The sequence below is a fragment of the Prunus avium genome, chromosome 8, assembly GCF_965620075.1.
Source record: "Prunus avium chromosome 8, drPruAviu1.hap1.1, whole genome shotgun sequence".
In the NCBI taxonomy this organism is placed as follows: domain Eukaryota; kingdom Viridiplantae; phylum Streptophyta; class Magnoliopsida; order Rosales; family Rosaceae; genus Prunus; species Prunus avium.
Genome location: NC_142291.1, coordinates 23,142,145 through 23,149,632, shown reverse-complemented (window position 1 = coordinate 23,149,632; position 7,488 = coordinate 23,142,145). Strand labels below are relative to the sequence as shown.

The following is a 7,488-nucleotide window of genomic DNA, read 5'->3' as shown; positions in this document are numbered from 1 at the left end:
GGTGTGAAATAACGATTTCCCGCTTGGCATGGCATGTTGCTTGGCATGCTTTTAATTACGACGCTTGATAAGATAATTAGCATGGATTTGCAGAGCTAAATGCATTTTATGCTTTTAATCTTATTTTCTAGCATGATGGATTTTTATTTGGCATGGCATGCGAAGTATAACTCGTGCATGGCAGATTTTTGCGTGCTCCAAATCGAGTCTTTTCTCGATAATATATCGCTTTTGGGCCATGAATTCATTCGGGCCCAACCATGGATTTTTTGGGCCTCAACATTAGCCCCCTTAATTATTAGGGCCATGGATAAGTGCTGGAATGGGCCTGATAATTAAAACCCAACCCAAAAATCAAATTTGCACCTGCAGGAAACCCTTCTTCTTCCCGCGTGCAAAATGACGATGTGTAATGATAATCTCCAACAGTTACTTGCGGTTTCCCAATGCCAACTGCCTCATTCTTCTTTTTCATTTATTATTTCTTCCTTCTTCTCCTTCTTCAAGAATCCAAACCCGTGGGTACTGTTCATCAATTCAGAAGTAACATTTCGAAAGTTCCGATCAGAAAACTTTCTTTATGAAAGTTGTTCATCTGCTCGAAGACTAAAGCCTATAAAATTTTGAGAATTTTCTGAATTTTTCTGATGCCTCAAAACGGGTCTGTAGCTTCTGTATTCATCAATGGCTGGTGAGTTCCTGCAGATTCGGTTTCTGCACTTGTTCTTGATATCTACTGCTCTGGTGATTGTGCTTACTTCATGAAACTTGCTTGAAATTATGTTGTTTACCACATATCCAAAATTGGGGATCATCCGACCATTGTATTGTTCTCTGCTCTCATTTTTCCAAAGTGTGTACATGGATTGATGTTGATGCCTTTGATGCATGCTTGTTTTCTTGAAGCTTGAGTTCCTTCGTATTTCTCAAAATTTGTGAATTAGGCACTGAATTCTGTGGTTGAGCTTGTGATTTAGGGTTTTAGCTTGGTGATAAACAAGACTTCCACAAGCTTACTTAGGTAATGCATGCTAAGTGTTCGTGAAAATGACTCAAAGTAGCTTGCTGGCTGTTTTTTGAACTTTTGAAAAATTTCTTTTCAAATCTGGGTTGGAGCTTTCGACATATGAAAATAGGCTTTTCAATGGTCATGTTGGAACTGGTCTTGTGTCATTTGAAGCAAAAATGAATTTTTGGAGTAGTTTCAAAGTATGGGCTAAGCTGCTGAGGTTGTGCAATTCCTGCTGCATGACATGTTTTGGGAATCTGTTTGACAGCCTTCCCGAACTCTAAATGTAATGAAATTTTAGAAAAATGAAGTTTGATATGTCTAGTAAGAATCTGGAAAGTTTGGGATTTTTTGGTTATAGGCTTGATTTTTAGCGATTTTCCAAAGGTGGGATGTCCAGCTGACATGGTAGGAAAGTTCATCTATAAGTTTCGCTTGGCATGTTTTAGCATTGAGCGTGTTGGCCTCATTTATTCCTCTATGAGCTTGGCATAGTATATGTTGTGTGAGTTGGTATTATACCATGATCAAATGCTTGATTAATGAGCTTGCCTATTATCTTTGCATGTTGTTTGTGCATTTCTCTGCTTGATCGTCATCCAAGGCTAGTGCAAAAGTGGTCGCGATTAGCCCTCTCAAGGCCGGAGAAGAACTTTCTGCACCAATCCCCAAGCATGCTCAGTATGTGAAGTCTTCTGTGACAACTTCTAACGCTCGCATCCATAATAGCAAGTCAATTAAATGTCAAAGTAAGCACTGCAAATGCGCTGCAAATGTACTCTTGAGACATGATCATTCTTCTTTAATTGATGTATTTATGTTTTTCAGGAGTTGTCATATAGCCACGAGAAGAAGTTCTTGCAAGTATTAGTTGCCGAGGTATCCATCTTCAGAAAGACCAATTCTCAAGTATGCCTGAGAATAATGATGATGCCAAAGTCTATGTAGAAGAACATGGGGATAATTGCAATGATGGGTCAGCTGGTTGCATAAATAATGAGATCAACAATGGTGCTGAAGGAGATGGTAGGGTGAAATAGTAGATACGATATTCTTTTAGCACCAACTACCCTTCTCCCGGCACCAACTACCCTTCTTCTAGAACCAACTTCCCTTCTTTCTTGGTGCATTTGAGGTCGTCCTTCGAGGTGATTAACAAGGTATGCCCTTTCCTCTTTGCAATTTCTTGAATCTATTGAGGGGCTTGTTGGGTTCTTCATGCCCATGGGCTTTGCTTGTTTGCTGGAATCTCAGGTCCTTCTTTTTAACTCTGTAGGAATAGATATAGACTGATATCTTGGCCTAGGCTTGTTTTTCTTATGAACGCATGCTTGAATAAATCTGGACTTTTCTCCCATGTTGTGGAAATAGAAATTGACAGAATGCATGCTCTGCAATGCTTGAATCTTTTTGCATTTTGAGGGAGAATTTGCTTCTCATGGGAATTGCTTGAAAATTTTGCTTGCCATGGATAAATTGCATGCTGCTTGGATATTTGCTTAAGCGTTTCCTTTGGCGTGCGCTTTACCTGCCATGCTTGGCGTGTATTTTGCGTGTGCTACGTTCTTGACCACCTTCTTGATTGTTGTTGAACTATATGGATCAAGAGCGTATGCTTGTAACCGCATGATTAATACGTAAGATCAGAGGCTGTTTGAAAGCTTGAGGAAAGCACAATTAGTTTTTTTAATTTTTAATTAATTAATTAATTTATTTATTTATTTTAAATTTTAAATTTTTATGAGCTTAGAGCTTGTTCATGGATGGCTATTTATTTTTTTGGCTTTAGATATAAACATGTGTATGATGGGTCTGCAAGGATGCTGTGTAACTCATAGGGGTTCTGTTTTTTTGTTTTTGTGAAAAAGGTTACTAGGAGGTAAACAGTGTTCAGTTTGTAGCACTTGCTTTGTGAAAAAAGGGTCTGCTGGAATGATTGATTGAGCATGGAATGGGAAATTTTCTTGTCATGAGCTTGAGTAATAGATTGCATGATGCTTCGAAAATATTTTTTTTGTTTATGCATTTCGCTTGGCATGAGATAGCTTGCTTTGCTTGGCTTGTAAAGTTCATATCGCTTGCATGCTAGTGTGGAGATTGCTTGGCTTTAACACAGAGAACCATTTTTCAGCATATTCTTTGTTGGCAATTCTTGCAGGGATTCATTGCTTGTCAAGACCTGCCATGACATCAACCCGTTGTCAATTATTAGTGACCACCTTTATTCACTGGATGATAAATTGAAGAGGGGAAGACCCCCTCCATTGCTCAAGAATGCTTGTGAACATGTTGCAGTAAGCGAAGAGCCAGTGACGGAAACTGCTTCAGTGATTGATCCTGCGTCTATATCGAGGTGCTGCATAAAGAAGGGTTTGGTTTCGGCAGCCCCCCATGTTCTTGGGACATCCGATGCAGGTGTAGACAATGCCCTACTCCTTCCAGCAGTGCTGCCTCCTACTCCTCCTCTTCTCGGAACATCCGACATAGCTGCCGGCATGCCTTGCACCTTCCAGCAGTGCTGCCTCCTACTCCTCTTCTTCTCGGAACATCCGACATAGCTGCCGGCACTGCCCTGCACCTTCCAGCAGTGCTACCTCCTACTCCTCTTCTTCTCGGAACATTCGACATAGCTGCTGGCACTGCCCTGTACCTTCTGGCAGTGCTGCCTTCTACTCCTCTTCTTCTCGGAACATTCGACATAGCTGCTGGCACTGCCCTGTACCTTCCGGCAGTGCTGCCTCCTTTTATTTCACAGGTTGTTTTCTTTGGCTTGGGGTCAGTTGGCTCAGTGCACAGCTTCCATCTTTCTTGATACCATAGGATGTACAAATCTTCAACATGTGTAACTTTGTTTTTGCAATGGCCATGTACTTTTCAGATAGTCTAACGACTATGTCGTTACGACTTTGTAATGTACTATTGAACCGCTGGAACCTGCATTAATTTCTAAATGCTTGAGGCATGTTGTAATCCGTACATCTTATATATATATATATATTGCTTGGTTGGGAGAATTTGCTCTTGTGAACTTCTTGAAATCTTTCTGACAGGTTGGCTAGCCTTAAGAACAAGGTATATGCTGTCGAAATTTTGATAGGATCTTTGAGCTAAATCTTCGATGCATTGCTCTTTAAAACTTTCGCAAGGCTTGTCTACTCATTTGGCCTAAAATGCACCCTCTTGCCGCACCTTTAAAAGGGCCAGGCCATTGTATGCATGATTTTCACAAAGGCTCCTGTAAGAATTTCTGGATGTCGTGAAGTTTTGAATTGCTCATCGAAAGGCTACAATGGTTTCGTTGTTCCGGCACCTCAAGAATTGCATGCCCTTTTTGTAATAGCTTGGCTTTGCATGACTTGTGCTATTTTGCTTAGGCATGATGCTTGTTGACAGTTCGGGATCCCATCTAGGTGGCTTTGCTTGGTATAGTTACTGCTGAAAGGCTTAGTTTTGTAAAGAAAAGTTTGCTTGTCTATTTTTTTTTTTTCAAAGAACATGTTTTGCAAAACAGAAGAAGGTAAAAGCAAGGAAGAATTCTAGAGGCTTTTCCCTTTTCCAAAATACTCCATTCTCATTGCAAATATCGTCTCACACCTTGGCATGCCATAATGGTGGTGCATTTTACAAAAGTTGTGAAAGCATAGGGTGAAAATACATAAGAAGTTCATTTTTGAAATAAATTTGAAAAGCCAAAACAAAATGATAGGTGCAAAAGCAATTCAGCAATAATAAGACTTTGAGCCACTTTGCATTGATGAATACTCCAATCAAATCAAGCCCCCAAGTATGAAAAGGCCCAGGCGTGTGCATGACTTGCAATAGCATGAAAGCTTGTGGCCTAGGTTGGCATGTATTTGGCATGTGTTGTACTAGGATATCATGCTCTGCAGAGATATTTAATAGAGCTACAGTTGCTGCTTTGCTTGCCTGCAGCTCATAACCCAACTAATTAAAGAGTGATTTGCAGCTCATAACCCACTGTGAGTTTATGAGAGGTTACAGCAGCTGCTTCTTGATAATCTTGATGACCAAATGAAGCCCCCGAGTGGCTTTCTTCTAGCATGTCCAATGTGAATACTTCGCTGTTGGAACCATTCTCCCATCCATTTGCAAGTAGCCATGGGGTGTCATAGCTTGCAGATTTTGAATATTTGCTCTAGTAGGCCTTCTCCATATTTCCACAAGGTTCCCACATTGCCTCCAGTGGATTTGGGTCATTCTTCCACGGGTGGCACAATACGTTGTCGTCGAGCAAGTCATCAAAGCACGTAATGACAATAGCCATCTACTTTCCCCTTCGTTTTGGCAATAGCTTGCCTTTTAGAGTTCCTTCATGTATCTCGGCGTGCAAGATCTTCTTTAGAGTATGGAAAGCAGTGGTCGGATGTTGCAGGTGAAGAATAGATGAATATAGGAAAATACGCTTCCAGCACCCCTTTTCTTGAAAGCTTGACATCGCTTCAAAAATTCTGATTGCTTGGTAAAATAAACTTCATCTTGACAGCATTTAGGTTCTTCCAGCAGTATCATAGCATTACCTTCGCAATATCTTCAATTTGTCATGAATTGAGATGTTTTCCTTCTTGAGTACAACATAGTGCTTGGATTTCTTGACTAAGGCTTGGGGCTTGATGATGCTTGATTATGGAATTGCGGCAATTGAGACATCCCAATAGCCTTTCGGTTTTGACTCCTAAACTTGGTCATTGGAATGGTCAAGGCTTAGAAAGTTCTTTGAGGTGCTGGAGCATATCAGTTACGACAACTTTGGTATTGTTTGTTGCAGCTGTTGTGAACATGTTTTAGGGACCAAAAGCTTGGGCTTGGCTATTGAAGCTTGAGCTTTGCATGTGGTCACTGCAGCAAATGTGTTGGGTTACAACAACAAGTGATGGCGAACTTGGAGGTCATTGTAACATAATTGGAATTTCAAGGAGATCTTTGGTCTGAGAATAGTGGTTTTGGTAATAATGGATTTTTAAGCTCATTTGGGGTTTTGGAATCACTGCTGTGGTGATTGCAATGAATTCCTTCCTCAGCCCCCAAGTGCACCATAATCATTAGAAAAGGATTTGATGGGCATAAGCTACAAAAACCCTTGCAACATGGCCTTCTTAGTATTTGTTTGGGTCATTGCATGGCATGATGAACTTGGGATATCCCTTTGTTGCAATGGTGACAATTTGGCATGATTCGGTGGTGGTAGCATGTGCTTCTGGCAGCGGCTCTTCCAGCAGTGGTGTTTGGATTTCAACGACTGGCTCTGTTCTTCTTCCAGCCACTCTTCCGGCGGCTTTTCCAGTGGTGCCTGAACTTCTATGACTGGAAGTATAGAGAGATATTTGTCTAAGGAATGGATGATAATGGCAGTGTGTTGAGATGTTGGGTAGGAAACATAAGAGCCTTTGTTTTCTTATTTGTTGTTTGGAGGCTCGGGTCCTTTGCACATGACCAATATATTGCTTGGTGAAGTCATTCGCAGAGATGAGGCTGAGAGCATTGAGCAAGTGTTATTGAGTTGAGTGGTAGTAACTCTTTCCTCATGCTGGAAGTATTCTTTACAGAACCTGCCTGCCAAATCTTCCTAAGAGCATATGGAATTTGGTGCCAATGTTGTGTACCACGTATAAGCACGATCGGTAAGACTTATTGAAAACTCCCGGAGAAGGAGATTATGATTTCTAGCGTGTGGTCCCAAAGCATCAATGAAACGGTTGACATGCTCCTTCGGGCTTTTTTTCCTTCTATCGAAAAGGAAAAAGCTTGGTGCTTCATAGCCTTTGGGGTATGGCTGCTGGAGTAGGCTTGATGGATATGGTGGCTGAGGGGCATATTTCCAATCATCCTGGCTTTGGCTTAGTTTCTTCTCTAGCATGGCGATGGCATCTTCATGGGCGACAAAAGATGGCCTCTTTTGTTCAGAACCTATTCCGGCAGCGATAGACTCCTCTTGGGATGGCCTTCCATTTTCTTTGCTTGGCTTGGAAACTGAGCTTTTTGGCTCTTTGATTGTGTCCACAATCTCCCTCTGGGTTTCTTCCATAGCATGGATGGTTGCAACAAGGTTTGCGAGGGTGAAAGCTCCTTCACCTGCATGTTCTTCTTTTCTATGAGAGGCATCTTGCCTTGACTCTGAGTCACTGTGGTTCTGTCTATCGTGGGAAAAGCAGAGTGCTTGACAAATATATAATTTCTGCATGACCAAAGCAGATGGTGGTTAAAATAACATATGTGTTGCAACTGCAAATGAATATAGTAATATTTGTCGATTTTAAATGGATGTCATCCAACGGTATTAAACAACGAATGAATCACACATCAATATTAAAGCATGTGGTGATGCTCGTGCTTTTGGTGGTGTGTAAATGTCTATCGTTTGTATTCCTATCAAAGTGAAAGACAAGAAATAAAGGAAGCTTAATAGTCCAACTTTACTATGTTGGTATTAGCCTAAAACATGATATATCTATACATATATG

The 7,488-nt window shown here is 41.0% G+C and overlaps 1 long non-coding RNA gene across 1 annotated transcript; it reads left to right on the top strand.

Moving 5' to 3' along the window:
* Window positions 1-437: 437 nt before the first annotated feature.
* LOC110760909 (uncharacterized) lies at window positions 438-4,015 on the top strand. Its single transcript, XR_015826222.1, has 4 exons — window positions 438-691; window positions 1,614-1,758; window positions 1,838-2,169; window positions 3,168-4,015. It is a non-coding gene; the product is annotated as an uncharacterized LOC110760909 (long non-coding RNA).
* Window positions 4,016-7,488: the final 3,473 nt, after the last annotated feature.